General features: G+C 43.1%; 1 long non-coding RNA gene across 1 annotated transcript in view; it reads left to right on the forward strand.

The window, feature by feature from the left end:
- LOC137561453 (uncharacterized) overlaps positions 1–24,571 on the forward strand; it is a 32,038-nt gene that overhangs the window by 2,917 nt on the left and 4,550 nt on the right. The window contains exon 2 of the long non-coding RNA XR_011030021.1: positions 6,404–6,467. This is a non-coding gene — a long non-coding RNA (uncharacterized lncRNA). The remainder of the gene's footprint in view (positions 1–6,403; positions 6,468–24,571) is intronic.

Raw genomic sequence — 24,571 nt, forward strand, 5'->3', positions numbered from 1 at the left:
CAGGAAGATGATTTTGAAGATGATCAGTGGCTATACGCATGGAGCTGTCAGCACAGAGGCAGAACACAGCCATGATAATTCAGTGAATAAAGCAGTGACCTGAACACAGACCCCGCTCCCAGTCTTCAAACCGCCTAGCATCATTGTGTACACTAATATCCTGCAACCCCGGAAATGAGATGTGTAGCAGCGCCACAGGGTCTTATCAATTCCTGGTGACTAAATATCCCCAGATATTAAAAGATGAATGATAACATTGACACACAGGCAGGATATACGGCTCCTTCATTAAACTTTACCTGCCTTGTTTCCATCACTGGAACATCTCAGCTTGCCAGATCAGAGCTTTGTAAAATAGAAGGATGACGACATTGCTGATAACAATAAATGAAAACAATACATCCTAAATTACTCATTTGTATCAATCAGTGCATTCATTCTCATGCGTCTGTTTCTGCCAACAGCTAGTATACACATTTTACAAAATAACCCTAATTCAATGGAATCTTTATACATTACTGCACCTCCAGCTTTCATGTCAATGCTACGAAACCCAGAGCCGGTATAAGTGTTTCTGTACAGTGAACCACATATCACATTTGTATTTTTATTTTTTTTACAATTTATTCAATTGAAACCGCTGCATTGGTGGGCCCAGGCTCCTCACTACCAGCGGACACTCCCCACTTCCAGAGTCATGAGGGCACCACAGTGACATGGTCCACATCGTAGTCAGGACAGGCAGCCATACATCATACCGTTTTTTGTTGTTTTATCTTTGGCTCTTTTAGAGTCTATCAGTTTCCTTGATTGATTGTATTATTTGAAAGAGCAAAACCAATCCAATGTCTAACATAGTTACATAGTTATTTGTGTTGAAAAAAGACATACGTCCATCAAGTTCAACCAGAGAACAAAGTACAACACCAGCCTGCTCCCTCACATATCCCTGTTGATCCAGAGGAAGGCGAAAAACCCTTACAAGGCATGGTCCAATTAGCCCCAAAAGGGAAAAAATTCCTTCCCGACTCCAGATGGCAATCAGATAAAATCCCTGGATCAACATCATTAGGCATTACCTAGTAATTGTAGCCATGGATGTCTTTCAACACAAGGAAAGCATCTAAGCCCCCTTTAAATGCAGGTATAGAATTTGCCATAACTACTTCCTGTGGCAATGCATTCCACATCTTAATCACTCTTTCTGTAAAGAACTCTTTCCTAAATAAATGTCTAAAACTTTTTCCTCCATGCGCAGATCATGTCCTCTAGTCCTTTGAGAAGGCCTAGGGACAAAAAGCTCATCCGCCAAGCTTTTATATTGCCCTCTGATGTATTTATACATGTTAATTATATCCCATCTAAGGAGTATTTTCTCTAGACTAAATAAACCCAGTTTATCTAGCCTTTCTTTGTAAGTGAATCCTTCCGCCCCACGTATCAATTTTGTTGCTCGTCTCTGCACCTGCTCTAAAACTGCAATATCTTTCCTGTAATGTGGTGCCCAGAACTGAATTCCATATTCCAGATGTGGCCTTACTAGAGAGTTAAACAGGGGCAATATTATGCTAGCATATCAAGTTTTTATTTCCCTTTTAGGGAAAGTTTGATACAAGTTTGATGTCCCCAGCTGTATCCCATTTATTTTGTATGGTGCTAGACCATTGGTACGACCAAAATGCATGACTTTACATTTTTCAACATTGAATTTCATCTGCCATTTATGCGCCCATATAGCCATTCTATCCAGATCATATTGCAATATGTCGCTATCTTCCTGAGAGTTGATGATTCTGCACAATTTTGTATTGTTTTTGTTGCAAAAATAGCAACATCGCTTTCTACTGCAGCTACTAGGTCATTAATAAATAAATTGAAGAACACTAGACCCAGTACAGACCCCTGTGGGACGCCACTGCTAACAGTCACCCATTTTGAGTATGATCCATCGACTACAACTCTTTGTTTTCTGTCCATTAGCCAATTCCCTATCCATGCATATAATATTATATTTTTTCTAAATATTGATCAGAACTTAACGCCATGATGATAGATCAAATGACTGAAAAATCGGGTAATTCACAAAATTTTTCTCGATATAAAAAATACATTTCTTTTTACAATCGAGAACAGCCTGTCTAATTCTCCCTTATCAGCAAGTAATCAGCAAGTGTAAATCAAGGCTGTCAGCTCTGTGTGATGCGCTGACTGGGAGGACATTCTGTAATGATATGTAAACAAAGGAGGTTAACCCTTTCTGTGCTCCCAGGAATGCAGGAAGTAAACACTGCACAATCTTTTTTGGAGTACTAGAAGTTGTAACAAAGAAATGTTTCTTTAAAGGTTATTATGTTATTGCTTATCTTTTAGAGCAGAGGACATTCTGAGATTAGGTCTGCTTTAAAGGGACCCTAAACTGAGAAAGATATGTATTTTTTATTTTAAATAATACCAGTTGCCTGACTCTCCTGCTGATCCTGTTTCTCTCATACGTTTAGCCACCGTCCCTGAACAAACATGTAGATCAGGTGCTCTGACTGAAGTCAGACTGGATTAGCTGCATGCTTGTTTTAGGTGTGTGATTCAGCCACTACTGTAGCCAAATAATTCAGCAGGACCGTCAGGCAACTGGTACTGTTTACAATAAACAATCCATATCCCTCTCAGTTTAGGTGCACTTTAACCCCCTTGGCGGTATGAAAAATACCGCCAGGGGGAAGCGCAACAGTTTTTAAAAATTTTTTTTTTTTTTATCATGTAGCGAGCCGAGGGCTCGCTACATGATAGCCGCTACTCAGCGGCATCCCCCCGCCCGCTTCGATCGCCTTCGGCGATCACCGATCAGGAAATCCCGTTCAAAGAACGGGATTTCCTGGAGGGCTTCCCCCGTCGCCATGGCGACGGGGCGGGATGACGTCACCGGCGTCAGCGACGTCGGGACGTCATTGGGAGACCCGATCCACCCCTCGGCGCTGCCTGGCACTGATTGGCCAGGCAGCGCTCGGGGTCTGGGGGGGGCCGTGCGCCGCACCGGATAGCGGCGATCGGGGTGCTGGCGCAGCTAGCAAAGTGCTAGCTGCGTCCAGCAAAAAAAAAATTAAGTAAATCGGCCCAGCAGGGCCTGAGCGGCACCCTCCGGCGGCTTACCCCGTGTCACCCACGGGGTTACCGCCAAGGAGGTTAAGGAACAATAAGTTCAAATTACAATTCTTTGTAATGACAGCAAGTGTATCATGCCTGAAATAAAAAACACCCACAAATTCCAATCTTGCTGCATGGATAATTAGCTGTGCAGAGCAGGAATCCTTGTTACACTAATCTAGCAACTGCAGCAGACTAGAACACATAGGTCTAGGAGAATCTCTAGATTAAGTAATGTGTATCAGCTAGCCCTAGAATCAAAGGCCACCATGAAATAATATCTCAGAGCCATATTAATCCCTGCCATACACTGATGAGGAGTAAGAACTCTGAATCAACTGTATGTGTGTGGATTAGTATGGCTCTGTAAAATGAATACTTTATTTGTAGAAAGGACTATGGTATAGACATAAAGCACAAAATCTTGTAGGTCTTGTGGTACAAAAATATCCAAAATCTTTATTGACACAGTTACAAAATTCTTAAAAAGGAGGTCTCTGCAGGATGCTCCTCATTTGCATGAATAATCACAGGAAATTTCAGTAATTTGTAAAAAAGGCTTTCAGCAAGAAATCAATTGGCAACGACACGCTCGTTTCGGGCATATAATGCCCTTCATCAGGCCACTGTATAAGCACTTTCTATATATCCTGTAGGCAATACATGGCAGGAGCAAAGGGTATGACAGAAACTAGGTCTGACCAAGCAGACACATATCACACAATCCTGATGGCAGGTGTAAAGATCACCAAGCAGCTATTGTCAATAGCTGCTTGGTGATCTTTACACCTGCCATCAGGATTGTGTGATAGGTGTCTGCTTGGTCAGACCTAGTTTCTGTCATACCCTTTGCTCCTGCCATGTATTGCCTACAGGATATATAGAAAGTGCTTATACAGTGGCCTGATGAAGGGCATTATATGCCCGAAACGAGCGTGTCGTTGCCAATTGATTTCTTGCTGAAAGCCTTTTTTACAAATTACTGAAATTTCCTGTGATTATTCATGCAAATGAGGAGCATCCTGCAGAGACCTCCTTTTTAAGAATTTTGTAACTGTGTCAATAAAGATTTTGGATATTTTTGTACCACAAGACCTACAAGATTTTGTGCTTTATGTCTATACCATAGTCCTTTCTACAAATAAAGTGAGTTGTTTTGAAGTGAGGTGGATCACATCAAAAAGGACAAAAGGTTTTTCAGTCTTTCTCCTACAAAAAAAGACATAATCCCAACTATAATATTTCTGTAAAATGAATACGCCATATAAGCATAATGTGCACTCCAGCAGTTCTGGATGTGTCTGGCTTTTACAGGCATAAAGGGAAGTTTTGCATACTCAGCAGTGATGCATCATGGGAGATCTCACTTGCTCACTTAAAGCTGAATAATAAAAAATACCTTCTGTTTAAGGAAGCAGATTCACATACAACCCATATCCTAATTTCATATATCTATTATGGAAACACACATTCAGTGCTTTAAACTACACTGGAGGGAACACATACATTTAATTGGAGAATAAAAAAAATAGACCTTTCCAAAGATTCCTCAATATTAACAAAAACAAAGACAACATAACGAATAAATATAATTAATTCAAATACACAGACCTTCCTAATGGTCTTTCAGTGCCAACAAAACAGGAGATAAAGGATATAAATTCAAACTATAAAATAAAACTTAATGTCTAACGCAGAGGGCTTAATTGAAGCCATAATTAGCTGACTTCTGTACCATACATTAAAGCAAAGTACCGATGTACGGTTTAATCTAGCTGACAGGTGAAAGGAGAGGCTTTCATTGTCCCTTCTCCCCCTAATCAATGCAATCAGCTGCAGGATGTATGGTTAGCATCCTAACAATGGCTGCATGCCAACGCAATGGGACCTGCTTCACTGGAGTCTGTGGAGAGGATCATTCTGAGAGCACAGCTGCTGTTTACAAGGCATCCCACAGCAGCCGACTGCAGCCACTGATTAAGGTGAAACAGAGGCCAGTCAAAAGCTCTTATTGAACTTAAACTCTCACTATGTTACCTAGGTTAAACTGGTGATAGGGTTACTACAAATATAGTCCGCAGCAAAACACATTGAAAACAGGGGCAGAACTAGAGTAGAGCAGCCCCCGAGGCCCAGAGCTTTTCGGGGCCCCAACTACTAACCTCCCCTTCCTCCAATACAGGGGACTATACTTCAGCTTGGGTGTTTTTGTGGCTACGCTTGTTATGGGTGTGAAGATCATGATGGCCACACTTGTTTTATGTTTCTTGTGAGAGGGGTTCCAAGGCTGTGATGGGCATCAAGGGAAAGCAAGGGAAGGGTGTGAACATTGTGGGGCCCATCACTGTTTTGCTGAGGGGCCCCATGAATTGTAGTTATACCAATGATTTAAAATGTAATTGAAAGAAGTAATAAGCGCTATATTAATGCAAATCCCAAATGAAGAAAATTCATGTGCGGATACAAAAGTGTGTGGTGATCAAATGCTTGAAACTTATACTTGTAATACAATTATTATATGCCCTTCTGTACTCCTTATCTTCCCTATGCAGATTGTCAGCACTTCAGCACACACTGCTGCAGGTGTGACAATGAACTGTGGGCTAGCAGGCAGTGACTTGTACTGTAAACATTAGGACTGATATGATCTGAAGCTTTTAAAGGGAACCTGAAGTGAGAGGAATACAAAGGCTGCCGGCTTCATTCTCTAACAATGTCAGTTGCCTGATGCTCTTGCCTAGAATAAGCATGCACATCAGACACTCTGACTCTGGACTGACTCCATTGGCTGCATTGCTTATTGCAGCCGTGTGACTCAAAAACAATTAAAAACAAAAATTTGCTTTCCTAAAACAGAAAGAATTTGCAATAAATCAGGTTGGAGTGAGCTCCGAGATGTCTCCCAGAGCATCACTGCTGAATATATGCAAATTAACCATTGTTACCCTTAGAAGCTAAACACACCTCCAGATCCGCTGGAATGCAATGAGTTGTGGTTCACCAAGAGCTTGCTGGTTAGTCTGTACCTCAATAACAATTTAAGTCTGCAGCTCAGCATGACAGCCAGGCAACTGGCATTTACTATAAAGGAATGAAGATTGCATGCTCCACCACATTCCTATCACTTCAGGTTCCACGTAATAGAGTTAATCAGTATGGGATGCACACATCATTAATCAGGGCCTATTTTAAACTGTATTAACAGATTTTGAGGTTTATTCCATTATAGTAGAAAAACCTAAATAACATATTTGTTATACAGGAAATACAGTATATCGCTATGAAGCATATTCCCTATGCAGCCATAAACTTGCTGATCCCATCAGGTACGTAGAATGCACTGCGTAATTTGCAATTAACAATTACAATGAACCTTCATTACTTAGGTAACGTGTACGTTACCAGGGTTCCATGCACATTTTCTAGATAATGAGGGTTGCACTAATTGCACATGCACTAATTACCTGTCGGAAGCATTGGTAAAATTGCTGTGTGCTCCCTGCAATACTTTTTGTTTTTGTTTTTTTTAACTAAAACGAGTTTATTTGGAAAAGCAGTAGAAAAGTGTACACAGGCACTACATTGAGCAAAACAGCATGAAAAGGGTAACATGTCAGGGGTTACAAAACAACTGCACAGTGTAATAAATAGCTAAGTAAACATATCCACATTCATCTTTGTAAGTAAATATGAGAGACATTTAACATTAGTGTCAATCAGAGATCCTTCACATAATACCATACAGGAGTAAATATTGTTGGGGTATTTAACACAAATATAGAGTGTGCCTCCATTATTAATTACGTGGTCTGGTATTCAACAATTAAGAATATTAAAAAGGGAGCACAGAAGTATAGAGAGACCAGTGCAGAACGCACTAAAGGACAGAGCGCTCATCAAGCGGCACATTATCGATCAATCCATTTATCACGCACTAAATGGAATTGTTGTAACCGTTCCCTGTGAGTGTAGACAAGTTTCTTAAAGGCGATACCATTGTCAAGGCGTTTGATCCAGCAAGCAAGTTGGGGTGAGTTTAGCGATAGCCAGTGCTGGGCGATTTCTTGTCTGGCGGCAAATAACGTCTCTCTGATAAAGGTTTTGGTGGCAGCTCTTAAATCCTCATCTCGCATTACTCCAAGTACACATAGTACTGGGTCAGAGGTTACAGGACAACCCATTTTGTCATGGAGGAAACTGATGACTTGCTTCCAAAAGGAATCAACCTGTGGACAGCTCCAAATAAGGTGAAGGAAGGAGGGGGAGGGTATAGCACATTTAGGGCATACATCTTGAGCGTTAGGATTGTATTTGGCAACCTGCTTACGTAGTAAGTAAGTTTGATGAAGAATGTAAAGTTGAGTGGCACGATCCTTAACACAAAGAAACCCTTTTAACCGCCTCCAGTGCATCATCCCAGTCCTCTTTACTCAAAGAGAGGCCAGCAGTTTCCCATCTATTCTTAGAGTCAAGCGTTCTGTCAAGTGCATTACTCTCCACCAGCTCCTTGTAAATGTCCCCTATAAGATGTTTTTGGGGCCTCGCTCAATTAGTTGTAAGATTGGGTGTGGCTGAATATCAACCTTGTTGCCTTTAAACTGTGCACGGAATGCATGCGCAAGTTGTACATAACGAAAATGATGAGGGGTAAATGCAGGAAATGTATCTACTAGCGAGGGGAAGGACATAATGCTTTGTTTTGAAACAACTTGACCCAGGAATACAACAACATTCTTTTGCCAGAAGGTCTGGTCTGGAATGGAAATGAACGCCAAAAGGTTTGGAGTATCCCAAATGGGGATATGAAAATCATAGGACGTAGAACTGTATAAGTCACCTATTCCACACTCTCATGGCTTGAGTCAGTATAGTATTGCGTTGAGCCTGTAGGGAAATGACTTCCCTAAGGCCCCGTTCACACTTGCGGTTTTGTCAAAACCGCACCGGATGTCCGGACCGCACCGTATCCGGACCGGACCTGATCCGTACGGTTCCTATCCGGATCCGGTCCGGATCCGGTCCGTTTGCATCCGGTTTCCGTGCGGTGTGAACACGGTTGCGGTCCGGATCCGGTTTCTTAAGGAGATAACAACCTGTAAATACCTGGGGTCTGGGAGGTCAGCAGAAGGGTCTGGGGTCATTGTTGGAGACAGGTGGACGTGTGGAGACCATCCGTGGATACAGAGACTGCAGTTGGGACCATGGATCCAGGCATTTTTCGTATACCTGGGAATTCTCTGTTGTTCGCCTCCTCGTTATCAGACTTATATCAGACATGTTGCTGCCTAGAGCTCCAGCATGAAATCGCTGCTGCCCCACTCTGTGAACTCCATGTGGTCCCCATCCAAAATGCATAGGAAGTGGGGTAGAACGTCCGGTTTTTGTAGCCAGTGTGTTGTGCGCTCTCCGGTTCTCATTACTTTGTATTGGCCGGATGGTGCAGTCCGGCTCCGCCCCGGATACGGCTGCCGGAGGAGCCGGACCAAAAAATAGCGCATGTTGGAACGGACGCCGGAGTCCGGATCCGGTCCGGATCCGGTCCGGCAGAACGGACGCATGTGAACGGACGCATAGGCTTTCATTGCTATTGCCGTGCGTCCGTTCTGTCCGTTCTGCAAGCGGTCCGGCTCCGGCACGGCGATTCCGGACGGCCACCGCTAATGTGAACCGGGCCTAAGGAGGTCCAATGCCACATTATCTAATGAAGGGTTAACAGTGTAACCTAGCGCTCCAGGATTGTACAAATTAACCAAGCAAAAAACCAAGAGGCAACATGTTGCAATTGAGCTGCAAAATAATAATGCTGCATAGAGGGCAAAGCAAGGCCGCCCATACCATTTGGTTTAATTAACAAGGAATACTTAACCCGGGCTCTTTTACAGTTCCAAATAAAGGAGAGAAGGTGAGTTTTGAGTTTCCTTAAAAAAAGCAACAGGAACATACACTGGTGATTGATGTAGAACATACAGAATTTTTGGAAGGAGTATCGTCTTTACTAAATTTATTCTGCCCACAACTGTTAAGTATAGCTTGGACCAGGCTTTGCACTTCGATTGCACATGATTAAGAAGAGGAAAAACCTCCGCCTGCATGTACATTTTAGGGTCCACCTGTATCCACACTCCTAAGTACTTAAAGGACGTAACTACCTGCAAGAGATTTGAGGACTGGGGTGACCCATCTGGAGGGGAATCAATATACAACAAAACCGACTTTGATTTATTCAATTTGAGACCTGAGTAATAACCAGATTCCTCTATCGTGTTTAATGTTGTCACCAGGGAGACATCAGGATCCTCCAGGTACAAAACAGTGTCATCGGCGTAGAGGCCAATTTTCTCTTCAGTGTGCATAGTACGGAGGCCACGAATTAAGGGGTGTGCCCTAATGCGACATGCCAAGGGCTCAACTGCTAAGGCATACAGAAGCGGAGAGAGCGGGCACCCCTGCCTAGTTCCACGACCCAAAGCAAACGGACTGGATATCCACCCATTAGTGCCCACCCGAGCTCTAGGCATATTGTATAAAATTTGGACCCACATACTGAAATTGTCCCCGAATCCAAACCTGGCAAGGACCGCCTGAAGGTAGGGCCACTTCACTGTATCAAAGGCCTTTGCCATGTCGAGGGAGGCCACTATTCTATTGCCTTTATTTAAATGGGATGCCTGTAGATTAGTCATTAAACAACATATATTCATTGCTGTATTTTTCCCGGGCATAAATCCAGTTTGATCCGGATGTACTAATGATAAGATTACTGACTTAAGACAAATGGCGAGTATTTTGGCAAGAATTTTGATGTCAATTGTTAATAGGGAGATTGGGCGATACGATTCACAGTGCAGGGGGGCCTTGCCAGGTTTGGGTATCACTATAATCAAGGCCTCTTTCATGGAATCGGGGAGAGATTCAGAATCAAAAGCAGCTTCAAATACTTGTAATAGCAAGGGAATTATGTTGTCGAAATATTTTTTTATATACTTCTATACCATTAATTCTACAGTGAAGGAAAATGTATCTACCAAATTGTTCTATTTTAACATTCAGGGCCTGGAAACTTAGAGTTTTCCTAAATAAAAGGGAAACTCCGCGTGAATATTGTGAAAAGGTGGAGTGGAAGGACCAGCCAACCCATCCTCGTCTGAGAGCCAATATCTTGCCTCCACAAATATGTGTTTCCTGAAGTGCCACCACATCTGGTCTATGCCTATTCAAGTACTGTAGTTTAGGATCATATGCCTTTTCATAGAGTCATTCATGCCTCTCACATTCCAGCTAACTATATTTAATTTACGTGTAGCCATTTATGGATAATGCATTTTGATATAGGAAAAGGATTATAGTTAAACCCATAGAGCACTGAAAACAGAAAATAAGCTGTTGATAATGTAAGTTTTGTAACTTAATGCCTGTGTATACACATTCAATAGGTAAAAGATAGTCGGGTACTTGTGTAAAACCCATTAACCAAATTTAAACCCAGTAACCCATACCCACCCTAGTCTACTTAAAACACAGTAGATCACGACTGAGGCTGCTGGGGGGTAACCCAACAGAAGTCCCAACAGGACCTAATACAGCATATCCAGGAATAAACACTTCAGAGATTAGATAGTTAGAATACTTATGACTCAGAGCAGGGATTGGCCAGGAAAAAGGGAGATGACTATGTAGTCAGCTCCGATATCAGGGCCCGTCCTTCCCTAACATTGGTAAGGGAATACACCTGCAATCCGCCTTTTGCACAGGATTGCATGCGTACACATATGACACTATAAGAAAAGGAGCAGATAGAGGAGGAAAGGCATAGAGGGATGCGGGAAGGAGAGGGAGGGAGTAGGGAAGGAGATGGAGAGAAGCGTGGGAGAGGGAGTAGTGGAAAGGGGTGCAGAGATGGTACATAGGGGAAAGGAAACGGAAAAAATTAACCTAGATTGCAAGAACATCGACAGTTTAGAAACCCCTCCCCCTTCCCTTAAGGCACATTAAATCCCCCCCCAACACTGGAGGATATACATAGCCAGCAGCATACTAATATGTTAACAATAGGGGCATATTGCCAAAGTGCCAGATAGCAATATTTTCAAGGGCATTGAAATGCAGAGCGCTGGAGAATACATATAATGCAAATATGTTAAAAAACAAAAGGTTGAGCAAGTCCTGGCCATATGAAGGGTTGCACAGGCTAGCATAACTAGGTAGGGATTATTACCCAGGAGTTCAGTCCCGGAAGCAAAGTTCCATCAAAAATAAAGTAGAGCTAGCTAGGGCATCATGCGTAGGGGTGCTATGCAGGCCAAACACATGACAAAAATAAAAAATGGAACGCAAAAAAGTGAGTGCAATAATGTGTTGCAGTTGCCAGTACCACCTGTGAAGCAGTAAAAGTGAGGCAGCCTATGGCTGAACTTGAAAGTGTCACACAAAGTACAGTTACTCACTACTCCTGTCGCTGCTGAGAACGTGTCGGAGATTGCTGAGCAGCGGGGAAGAGTATCCAACAAGTCAGATACGCTTTGCGGCGTGTTGAAAAAAAGGGTGCGGTCGTCAGCCATGACTCTTAGTTTGGAGGGGTACAACATAGCGTATTCAAAACCTTCTCGTAGCTTTTTCTTCATGTTAATAAAGGATGCTCATTGCTTTTGGAGATCGATGGAGTAGTCTGGATAGAATGAAATGCGGGTATTGTCGTAGGCAATGTCCCCTTTAGCGCGGGCTGCTCTAAGCACTGCGTCATGGTCTCTGTAGTTTAAAAGTTTCATAATGAAGGTTCTGGGAGGAAGGCCTGGAGGAGGAACTTTAGGGGATACACTGTGCGCTCGCACGATTACAAACACGGTAGAGAAGGCCTGCGTGCCAAATAGCTGGATTCGTAACTTTTCAGCAAAAGCCTCAGGCGCAGTCCCTTTCTCTGGTAGGCCCACCAACCTGATATTAGATTGACGGTTTTGATTTTCCAGATCTTCGTGTTTGTCATGCAGCGACTTAATTTCTTGCTGGGTGTGTGAGAGGACTTTCTGCATAGGCCGGAGCTGATCTTCAACACTGCTGATTCTGTTTTCTGTGTCACTTACTCGGGAGCGCAGCGTGTGCATGTCGGCTCTAAGTAGAGAAAAATCTGCTCTCACCTCTTCCAGCTTAGTGGTTATGTTCGTAAGCGCCTCTTGACAGGAGGAGATGCCTTCCGTGATTTGTTGAAGCGAGGGCAAAGGTGCTTCCTCTTCAATAGCATTGTCGCCATCTTGGGTCTCGTGGCGGAGCTTTGCCAGCTTAGCTGCTGCTTCTGAGCCACGTCATGTCATCCTTCCCAGGGATAGAACAGAGCGGGGGAGTCACTGAAGTGTCTAGAAAGATTTGCAGTACAAAACCAGCAGATTGTAAGGCGTAGTTATCGGGTATACGGGCGGGAGCAGGTCCTCAGTACGTCTTCACTCCATGGACTTCCAGTCACGCCCCGCTCCCTGCGATACTTAATACAACTTACATTTTAAAATATGCCTTAAAGTGTACCAGACCTGAAAAGTAAAAAGATTTTATATATACCTGGGGCTTCCTCCAGCCCCATCTGCCTGGATCGCTCTCACGCCACCGTCCTCCAATGTCTGCAGCTTCGGGAACCGGGTCCCTGCACTTCCGTCAGTCGGAACCAGTCTGACGTAAGAGAAGTGCGCTGTTTGCGTATCTCTCCATCAGCTGCTGGAGAGATACGTAGAGGGTACACCACTTCTGCGTAGTTGGCCGTGATGACGGAAGTGCGGGGACCTGGTTCCCGGAGCTACAGACATTGGAGGACAGTGGCTTGGGAGCGATCCAGGCGGATGGGTAGGTAAAGATACGGATGGATAGGTAAAGATACGGAGGGCAGAGGGGAGAACGGGGGGAGGGGTGGGCATCAGGACAGGTGATAATATAGGCCTGCTTCCCCCCCCCCCCCCGTTTCCCTAGCATTATTTGGCTCTGGTATCCTGAAGGGAACTTATTTTACAAAACTTTTTTAGCTGGCAATTAAAGTATCAGTTTCATCATTTCTATTTTTCTCTCTACATGCATCAGTTATGTTGTAGTATTTATTTATGGTATATATTTGTTTGGATCATCTATTTAGTAAGGGGGATTTTAGGACCATTGTAGCCCCTCACACATTCCAATGAGTTCTGGTTCACCATGAGCTTGCTGGTTAGTCTGTACCTCTCGGTGTTACAAGCCCTACTCCATAGAGCCAAATTAATCCATGCCATGCACTGATGAGGATCAAACAATCCGAAACAGTCTGTATGCATGTTGGATTATTATGGCTCTGTACAAATTAACAAGATGACACATCACTGCATTCCAGCGGTTCTGGAGGTGTGTTTAGCTTCTAAGGGCAACAATGGTTAATTTGCATATATTCAGCAGTGATGCCTTGGGAGACATCTCAAGCTCACTCCAACCTGAATTATCATAAATTCTTTCTGTTTTAAGAAAGCAAACTTTTGATTTTAGTAAGGGGGCTTTTAGGACCATTGTAGCTTGCTGGTTAGTCTGTAGTTGTACCTCTCGGTGTTACAAGCCCTACTCCATAGAGCCAAATTAATCCATGACATGCACTGATGAGGATCAAACAATCCGAAACAGTCTGTATGCATGTTGGATTATTATGTCTCTGTACAAATTAACAAGCTGACACATCATTGCATTCCAGCGGTTCTGGAGGTGTGTTTAGCTTCTAATGGTAACAATGGTTAATTTGCATATATTCAGCAGTGGTGCCTGGGAGACATCTCAAGCTCACTCCAACCTGAATTATCGCAAATTCTTTCTGTTTTGTTATCCTGATGTGAAATAAGTAATCCTATTTATTTGATACCATTATTGTATTAAAGTTAATGTCTATCACTGCTGAACAGAAAAGGGAAGTTTTAAATAAGAATAATACACACGGGAGGATTAAAAAAAAGGCTTTTAACCATTTTTCTGTGGTAAGTGCACTTTTGCTCTTGTTGTACCTCTGCTATTGAATTCACATTGAAGAATCTCTGTCATTTTCTACAACTGCCCAAAGCAAGGACACTTGTAGAAAAACCATAATCTGTGCTCAATCGCACAACGGCAGAACTTGAAACGATGCTGCGACTGCACAGGCTGAAGGTGCTGATCTCTGCCATACATCTCGGGAATAAAGCAGTTTGTTCCTCTCCACACCCACCCCACCCCTGCTCCATGCTAGCTGTAGACTTTGCTTTTGGCACTTCAGATAAAGAAAAGCCTAAACCAGCTTCCTTCAAGTTTATACATTCATTAATAAGTGTATTCATAGCAAAAACAGTTACATAAATAGTATATCAAAGTTATGAAAGCTATGAAAAAATGTACATATTACATGAACAAAAAAGATTTTGAACAAGCTGCAATAAAACTATATCCATTAACTACCGTTCCACATTAACATAATTCCAACAAACAGATTGGGTTTTTGTTATGCTATATAAATTCTCATTTTCAGATTTTTTTTTTTAATAAAGCCTTCCACTCTTTATTTTTACATAGAGTTTTAATGAGAAAAGAAACCATTTCCAACCAAGAAAACGGCAACCATTTTGGCAAGTTATTGCAAACTCTCTGTTTAAAGTAAACCTGTGACTTGAAGAACTTAAACTGATACCTCGGGAGGAGGAAGCCTCTGGATCCTAATGAGGATTCCCCACGTCCTCCGCAACCAGCCCGCTCTAGTGCTGGGACCCTGGACAGACCATCATAATAATAACAGTGGCCTAGCGGCTTTCTGCTCTGTGGAAAATAGTCAAGCCCAATCAGGTCCGTTCTGCTGCACAGACGCGAGCCGTCTGCACCTGTGCAGTAGAGCACTGCCATTTCCGCTGGAGTCAAAGCAGAAAGCCACTAGTGCACCTGTGCGCAGTGCCTTGTCGCCAGACTTTTGTGAGTCCCTCCGTTGGAACAGGGCTGAAGGGGAAGACAAGGGAAGCCTCTTTAGGATCCAGGGGCTTCCCCCTCCCAAGGTAAGAAACCCCTAAGGGCACTGTTTTTTTTATTTACTTCAGGGTCACTTTAAAGGAGTTGCGAGATGAAAAAAATAAATGTAGCTTCACTTACCGGGCGCAGTACGCTCCCGATGACCTCAGGGCTCGCACGCACTGAAGACAATGGGTCAGCAATCCTTTAGTTTGCCAGCGGGACCCAGAAGAACACCAGAGCTGTGGCGAGGGGCCAGTAGGACTCCTAGGGGCTGGAAGAAGGCCCAGGTAAGTAAAGCTAGATTTTAAGGTCTAAAAGCGGTGCCATTTTTCAGCATGCTTTAACGCTAAAATGAGGGGAGAAAAAAAAAGCACACTGCAACCAGCAGCCCCTGCACTTACCTTCTTGGGATCTACCGCTGCAATCATCCCTCTGTCCTCCGGGTGGTGCTGCAACCCTATAGTGAGATCGCTGTCTGTCGTCATGACTACAGAGGGCATTTTCACCAGGGGAACGCAGAGCCTCCAAAGATAGGGAGGAGAATGGCTGCCGGCGTCTGGATGCTGGGGGAGGTAAGTTAAAATGCCTGCTGTGCATTGCCCCCTGCATAGAGCTCCTGGCGGATACCACAAGTCAGGCTCGGGGTTACTGCTCCTGGCTTTTTTTTTCAACCCCAAATCTGACCCGGGGATACTGCCATGGAGGTTAAAGGATACATGAGGCAAATTAAAAAAAAAAAAAAAATAATAGATTTACTTACCTGGCACTTCCTCCAGCCCTTTAGAAGCCTATGTGTCCCTTGCCACAGCTCTACCCCCAGCCAGTCTCCCCTCCATAACGGCCTCCCATTGCTGGGAGCGTTATGCGCAGACACCACCATAGGTTGTAATTAGGATTATGGTTGTAGCAGCGCTCAGTGACTAATTTGGCCGCCGGCAATAGCTGTTGTTTGAGTTGCTACAACTTGGAGGGGTAATAGGATTTTGTGTTGGGTGGAGATTGGCTGCAGCAGAGTGGTCTCTCTTTCGGCTACACCCTGTGCCCAAATTTGCCTGTGACAATTTTCAATGTACGCTTAGAAATTTCCTTTAAGGACATATAGTGTGAATAAATAAATCTATCTTCACATACGTGGGGCTTCTTCCAGCCCCTAGAAGTCACGTGTGTCCCTCGCCACAGCTCCAGTCTTCTTTAGTCTCCCACAGCAGCCTCTGCAGTATCACCAACCCCCAGTGGTTTGGTGTCTTCTGCGCATGTGCATGCGAGCGAATGCACCGACGTCATCAAGAGCATGCGTAGAAGACGCTGACCCATTAGGGTCAGTGATACTGCAGAGGTTGCCGGCAAGTGATGGAAGAAGCCCGGAGTTGCGGGTAGGTAGATATCAATATGGAGTCAAAGTAGAAGATAGCACTCCCAATGTGTGAATAATGAAATGTGGCCATCCGGCCATATAATAATCTCATGTGTAGCGTGAGATCATTCTACGCCCGGCTGGACACATTTCATAATTCACACACTGAATGCGCTCTCTTCTTTGTAAGAATAACAACGAGTTTCTATAAAGACAAGAGTATTTCTAACCCCTTTCCACAGCTCATGCGTTTTTCATTACAGGGGTGATTTAATGCTGAACTTCTAATCATCTGAATTACAGAGTGCAGAGAGGCTCAAGAGGTTGAACTGGATGGACTCTTTTCTTTTTCCCAACACACTGTAGATAACTGTGTAATAATCTTTCACCCAGATTTGCTGCAGTTTTTAATACTCAAGTGAAAAGTTGTTGGTAGTCTGCTCTTATTTGCAGGGCTGACAGAAGCTGAAAGTGGTAGCGTACTTATAACAAAGTGTGCTTAAAACAACTTAAAATAAGGCTCTAATCAATAATGCAATATTCTAGCATTATTTATTAACATGCATTTTAGAATAGAAGCAAAATCAGTTATAGAAGTACATTGCATTGTGGAATAGAAACTAATTTTATGTTATTTTAAGAACACATGGCTGTAATTTTTCCCCACACAATAGTCATCATGTTGGACTATGCTGTACAGTGTACATCCTGAGACATGTATGCATGCCTTGATCAGCGGATTGAGGGTGTTTACTGTTGCCCTGGGTGTGTGCGTGTTGCTCAGTTAGAGGCAGAAGTCGCAGAGCTAAATAAGCATCTCGCAACACTGAGACGCATACACAACATGGAGAAGAGCTTGGATCTCACGATCCAGACGCTGGATGGAACCATTGAAGATGAGGTGGGTGGAGTACAGTTGAAGCAAGAAGCAGAGGTAGCTGCTAGATGGGTCACAGTTAGAAGGGGTAGGGAAAAAAAGTGGCAGGGAGGCTGGTCCCGAGTTGTCCCTCACTAATAAGTATGCTTGTTTGCGTAATTTTGGGGAGGATTATTCTGGAGTAGCAATGCTGCAGCAGGATGTGCTCCTTAGCAACCAAGGGGCAGACTGCTGCAACGAGAAAGGGATAGGAGTGCAGATAAGGTTAGACAGGTACTGGTGGTAGGGGATTCATTTATTAGGCGCACAGATAGGGTAATCTGTCGAAGAAACAGTGAATGCCCTACAGTCTGTTGTCTCCCGGGTGCTCGGGTTCGGCATGTAGCGGAAATAATTGACAGATTACTGGGTGGGGCTGGGGAAGACCCGGCTGTCATGGTACACATTGGTACCAATGACAAAGTTAGTGGGAGATGGAAGGTCCTCACAAATGATTTTCAGGTACTTGGAGATAAACTTAAAGCAAGGACCTCCAAGGTGTTCTCTGAAATACTGCCAGTGCCACGTGCTACATCTGAGAGACAGAGGGAGCTTAGGGAGTTAAATAAGTGGCTGAGAAATTGGTGTAGGAAAGAGGGGTTTGGGTTCCTGGAGAACTGGGCAGACTTCGCAGTCGGCTACAGGTTCTACAGCAGGGGTGGGCTGCACCTTAATGGGGAGGGTGCAGCTGCATTGAGGGAGAAGATGGCTAAACGGTTGGAGGAGATTTTAAACTAGGATCTGGGGGGAGGCGGTAGGATAAAGTCTCAATACGTAGACAAGATAAGGTAAAAAGACAGTGGGAGCCTAACATTATGGGGGGTGGAGAAGGGGGTGGGGACAGTGTAAAGATTAAGGAGGTTGGTAAAACTTCAAGTAGCCCATTTCATGTAAACAAAATTGGTAAATGTGGTGGTAAAAATATAAAGTGCATGATAACCAATGCTCGGAGCCTTGCAAATAAAATAGACAAACTAGAGTTCATTCTGAATGACAAAGGCTATGGCGTGGGAATAACCGAGACATGGATGGATGAAAGCCATGACTGGATAGCTAATTTAAAAGGATACAATGTGTTTAGGAACGATAGAACAGGGAAAAAAGGTGGAGGGGTTTGTCTCTTTTTGAATTCTTTTACAGCTGTCCTCAACGATGAGATGGAGGAAGATTGCGAAGATGTGGAGTCCGTTTGGGTAAATATTTATGGTGGAAATAAAAATTGCCAATTGCTTATTGGGGTATGCTACAGGCCACCTCATATTAACCTCCTGAGCGTTCTGGACGAGCTGAGCTCGTCCAGAGACGCCGGAGGGTGTCGCTCAGGCCCTGCTGGGCCGATTTACTCCAAATAAAAAGGAGCACACGCAGCCGGCACTTTGCCAGCCGCGTGTGCTACCTGATCGCCGCCGCAGCGCGGCGATGCGCCGCGTGCAGCGGCGAAAGAGGGTCCCCCCAGCCGCCCGAGCCCAGCGCAGCCGGACCAAACAGTTCCGGCCAGTGCTAAGGGCTGGATCGGAGGCGGCTGACGTCCATGACGTCACTCCGCTCGTCGTCATGGCGACGAGGAAAGCAAAACAAGAAGGGCCGCTTATCGCGGCCCTTCTTGTTACTTCTGATCGCCGGAGGCGATCGGAAATACAGATTAGGAGCGCCCTCTAGTGGGCTTTCATGCAGCCAACTTTCAGTTGGCTGCATAAAATAGTTTTTTTTTTATTAAAAAAAAACCGTCCGGTCACCAGCCTGGCGATCTTAATAGAACGCCAGGCAGGTTAATGAAGCTGCAGAACTGCGATTACTACAGCAGATTGAAAAAGCTGCAAGTAAAAATGAGGTCATAATTATGGGCTACCCATTCTGGTAAAAGCAGCAGATTTCTGGCAGCACTACGGGACAATTACTTGACTCAAATGGTAACGGAACCAACTAGGGGGAATGCGTTACTGGATCTGATCATTTCTAATAGACCAGATAATGTGTCAAATGTGCAGGTTCAAGAACATTTGGGAAATAGTGATAACAGCATGATAACGTTTGATCTGGTGATTGATAGGCCACGGGGCAGCGTGACCACTAAAACTATGAATTTTAGAAAAGCAAAGTTCAATCAAATTAGGCAGGCACTAAGTTTGGTGAACTGGGATAATGTACTACAAGGGGAGGACACTGAAGGGAAATGGCAAGCTTTTAAACTTATACTCATTCAATATTGTAGCATGTATATCCCATATGGAAACAAAATATCGAGGAATAAAAAAAGGCCTCTATGGATGAATAGAAAGGTAAAGATAAAATGAAGAGTAAAAAGAATGCCTATAAGGTCCTAAAACAGGAGGGGACCGAGGCTGCACTAAGCAATTATAAGGAGTGCAATAAAAATTGTAAAAAAGAAATTAGGCTGGCAAAGATCGAAGTTGAAAATCAAATCGCTAGGGATATCAAATCTAACCCAAAAAAGTTTTACAAGTACATCAACTCTAAAAAAAAAGAAAGGTTGACTGTATAGGACTCCTAAAGGATGAGTGTGGGAACTCAATGGTGGATGACCAAGGTAAGGCAGAGTTATTAAATGCTTTCTTTGCTTCTGTCTTCACAAAGGAAAAAGCACTGTTGCAAATTACAGAGGCAGAAGAGTCTCAATCTTTTAACTGTAATATTAAATACTTAACGCAGGAAGAAGTGAAGGCAAGACTAAATAAATTAAAAATAGACAAGGCACATGGCCCGGATGGTATGCATCCTCGGGTCCTAAGGGAATTAAGTTCAGTTATAGATAAACCCCTTTATCTTATCTTTTGTGACTCTCTTTCAACTGGCAGAGTCCCAGTGGATTGGCGTACAGCCCACGTTTTCCCATTATTTAAGAAGGGCAAAAAATCAGATCCAGGAAATTATAGAGCTGTAAGCTTAACATCAGTTGTATGCAAACTATTTGAGGGGTTACTAAGAGATACTATACATGACTTCATAGTAGAAAATAATCTTATTTCTCAGCATCAACATGGGTTTACTAAAGACAGGTCCTGTTTGACTAACATGCTCAGCTTTTATGAGGTAGTGAATGCTAATATGGATATTGGGAATGCTGTAGATGTGATATACTTGGACTTTGCAAAGGCCTTTGACACTGTTCCCCACAAAAGTCTGGTGCAAAAGTTGAGGATGCAAGGACTGGGGAAGAGTCTGTGTGCATGGATACAGAACTGGCTAATGGACAGAAAACAAAGAGTTGTGGTCAATGTATCGTACTCAAAATGGGAGACTGTTAGCAGTGGGGTACCACAGGGGTCTGTTCTGGGTCCAGTGCTCTTTAATTTATTTATTAATGACCTAGTAGATGCAGTAGTGAGCAATGTTGCTATTTTTGCAGATGATTCAAAATTGTGCAGAATCATCAACTCTCAGGAAGATAGTGTCATATTGCAACAGGATCTGGATAGGATGGCTATATGGGCACATACATGGCAGATGAAATTCAATGTTGAAAAATGTAATGTCATGCATTTTGGTCGTACCAATGGTCTAGCACCATACAAAATAAATGGGATACAGTTGGGGACATCAAACTCGGAAAAAGGACTTAGTAGTACTCATCGACAACAAGTTAAATAATCGTACTCAATGCCAAGCCGCTGCAGCTAAAGTTAACAAAATTTGGGGATGCATTAAAAGGGAATTAAAAACATCGAGATGCTAGCATAATATTGCCCCTGTTTAACTCTCTAGTAAGGCCACATCTGGAATATGGAATTCAGTTCTGGGCACCACATTACAAAAAAAGATATTGCAGTTTTAGAGCAGGTGCAGTGACTAGCAACAAAATTGATATGTGGGATGGAAGGTCTCACTTACCAAGAAAGGTTAGATAAACTGGGTTTATTTAGTCTAGAGAAAAGACGCCTTAGAGGGCATCTAATTAACATGTATAAATACATCAGAGGGCAATATAAAAGCTTGGCGGATTAGCTTTTTGTCTCTAGGCCTTCTCAAAGGACTAGAGGACATGATCTGCGCATGCAGGAAAAACGTTTTAGCCATTTATTTAGGAAAGGGTTCTTTACAGTAAGAGTGATTAAGATGTGGAATGCATTGCCACAGGAAGTCGTTATGGCAAACTCTATACCTGCATTTAAAGGGGGCTTAGATGCTTTCCTTGCGTTGAAAGACATCCATGGCTACAATTACTAGGTAATGCCTAATGATGTTGATCCAGGGATTTTATCTGATTGCCATCTGGAGTCGGGAAGGAATTTTTCCCTTTTGGGGCTAATTGGACCATGCCTTGTAAGGGCTTTTTTCGCCTTCCTCTGGATCAGCATGGATATGTGAGGGAGCAGGCTGGTGTTGTACTTTATACTGGTTGAACTCAATGGACGTATGTCTTTTTTCAACCAAAATAACTATGTAACTATGCAAGTACACAACCAGTTTAAATCTGGACTCGGCTGCTCCCCTTGTGCATTTGCACAGGTAAGTAAAGAACTGAAGTACAACAAGGTTTATTTTGTTTTGTTTTTTTTACCAGATAAAAGAAAAACATGAACATTTCTTAAGGACCACTATCGACGTTAACTAAAATTCTAAACGTCACATATATTTCCAGTAATTACTAGCAAATAGCAATACAAAGGCTTTTTTCATTTATTTATGTTTTATATGAAGAAACTGACAGTTACGTATAAGTTTTCACTGTGGGCATTATTATGGTGGACTGTGCCCAGCACATCCAGCATACAGAAACAATCTTCACTGGCTCTAATACTGTGACTGGAATCTGTTCAGAATGATAGAAAGCAGAAATATAGCTTCAAATGTGTGTAAATAATCATCAGCTGAAGCTCTGTGTTTCTGTCTGTGTTTCTCTCTCTGCCATTCAGTGGAAAGAACAACAGTTTACGGCCAGGTTACAGTTGAGCTCTGCCTCCCCCAATGCAGACGCAAATCTATTACAAAACAGCTGGTAAACAAGACTATTTTTACACAGGCTGTGCTGGAAGACTTCTAAAAAGTATTTTAGTCATGCTGGCTAAAAGATCTATAGGTATGTGGGGTTTGCAGAAAAACTGTTTCTTTGATGGTTGTTCTTTAACCACTTCAGCCCCACTGTGTCAAAAACCTTCTGTATCCGAGCAACGTTCACCTCCCATTAATTTCGCCAATAACCTTACCACTACTTACCACAATAAATGGAACTATATCTCGTTTTTTCCGCCACTAATTAGGCTTTCTTTAGGTGGTACATTTTGCTAAGAATTATTTTTTTCTAAATCCATTTTAACAGGAAGATTAAGAAAGAAATAGAAAAAATTCATTATTTCTCAGTTTTTGGCCATTATAGTTTGAAATTAATATATGCTACTGTAATTAAAACTCATGTATTTTATTTGCCCATTTGTCCCGGTTATTACACCGTTTAAATGATGTCCCTATCACAATTTATGACGCCGATATTTTATTTAGAAATAAAGGTGCATTTTTTCAATTTGAGTCCATCATGATTTACAATCACATAATTTAAAAAAATATAATAATTTACTCTCTTGACAATGCGTATTTAAAAAGACCCTTCGGTAACTTTTTTTTTTTTTTTATTAAACTGTATTTGGGTAATTTTTGGTGTGGGAGGAAAACGGCTAATTTTAAATGTAATATAACGTAATTGTTTAATAAAAAATGTATGTGGGTGTAGGTTACTATTTGGCCACAAGATGACCACAGTCAAAAAAGTCCTGGATGCGAACGATCTCGCATCCAGGAACTAGAAAGAGGACGGGATTTTTTTTTCTGCAGAAAGACGGCGGTTTCTGATAAGAGACCATCGCTTTTTCTGTGGGGGACTTAGATCGGTGAATGGGAACTATATTCCCATTCACTGATTGGGGGGATAACGGCAGGCGGCTGGAGCGCGCACAATCGCGAGCACAGCCTATCTGGACGAACATATTCGTCCAGATAGGCTGAAGTGGTTAAAGGAAAACTTTAGTGAGAGGGATATGGAGTTGCCTGGCATCCTTGCTAATGTATTTGGCTGCAGTAGTGTCTGAATCACACCAGAAACAAGCATGCAGCTAATCTTGTCAGAGCTGACAATAATGTCAGAAACACCTGATCTGCTGCATGCTTGTTCAGGGTCTATGGCTAAAAGTATTAGATGCAGAGGATCAGCAGGAGAGCCAGCAACTAGTATTACTTAAAATAAATAAATATGGCAGCCTCCATATGCCTCTCACTACAGTTGTTCTTTAAAGGATACCCGAAGTGGCATGTGACATGATGAGATAGACATGTGTACGTACAGTGCCTAGCACACAAATAACTATGCGGTGTTCCTTTTTTTCTTACATATCAGGTATGTAAGTGGCTGATTCAATCCTGACTCAGACAGGAAGTGACTACAATGTGACCCTCACTGATAAGAAATTCCAACTATAAAACACTTTCCTAGCAGAAAATGGCTTCTGAAAGCAAGAAAGAGGTAAAAAGGGGAATTTCTTATCAGTGAGGGTCACACTGTAGTCACTTCCTGTCTGAGTCAGGACTGAGTCAGCCAATTACATACCTGATATTTAACTCTTTCAGGCAGAGAAAGAAAAAAAGTAACAGCAGTTATTTTTGTGTAGGCACTGTACAAACATATGTCTATCTCATCATGTCACGTCACTTCTGGTATCCTTAATGAGAAAAGAGCTGGCACATCCAAAGTAAATCTTTATTGGTTCCATGTAAAAGCATATGGCCAACGTTTCGGAGCCACGTAGGGCACCTTTATCAAGGCTATGTTTGCTAGGAGGCAAAAATCTATCTGCTGCTGTCCAGATGAGTACACATCGCTGTGTGCGAGGAGCCCAACTCCCACTACAGTAATTTTTACACAGCAGCAGAAAGATTTTTGCCCTACGTGGCTCCGAAACATTGGCCATATGCCTTTACATGTAACCAATAAAGAGTTACTTTGGATGTGCCAGCACTTTTCTCTTTAACCTGCTGAGCGGTCTGGACGAGCTCAGCTCGTCCAACACCGCCAGAGGCTGCCGCTCAGGCCCTGCTGGGCCGATTTTAGTCAAATAAAAAGCAGCACACGCAGCCGGCACTTTGCCAGCCGCGTGTGCTGCCTGATCGCCGCCGCTCTGCGGCGATCCGCCTCGAGCAGCGGCGAAAGAGGGTCCCCCCAGCCGCCTGAGCCCAGCGTAGCCGGAACAAAAAGT

This window comes from Hyperolius riggenbachi, chromosome 3 (genome assembly GCF_040937935.1).
Source record: "Hyperolius riggenbachi isolate aHypRig1 chromosome 3, aHypRig1.pri, whole genome shotgun sequence".
In the NCBI taxonomy this organism is placed as follows: domain Eukaryota; kingdom Metazoa; phylum Chordata; class Amphibia; order Anura; family Hyperoliidae; genus Hyperolius; species Hyperolius riggenbachi.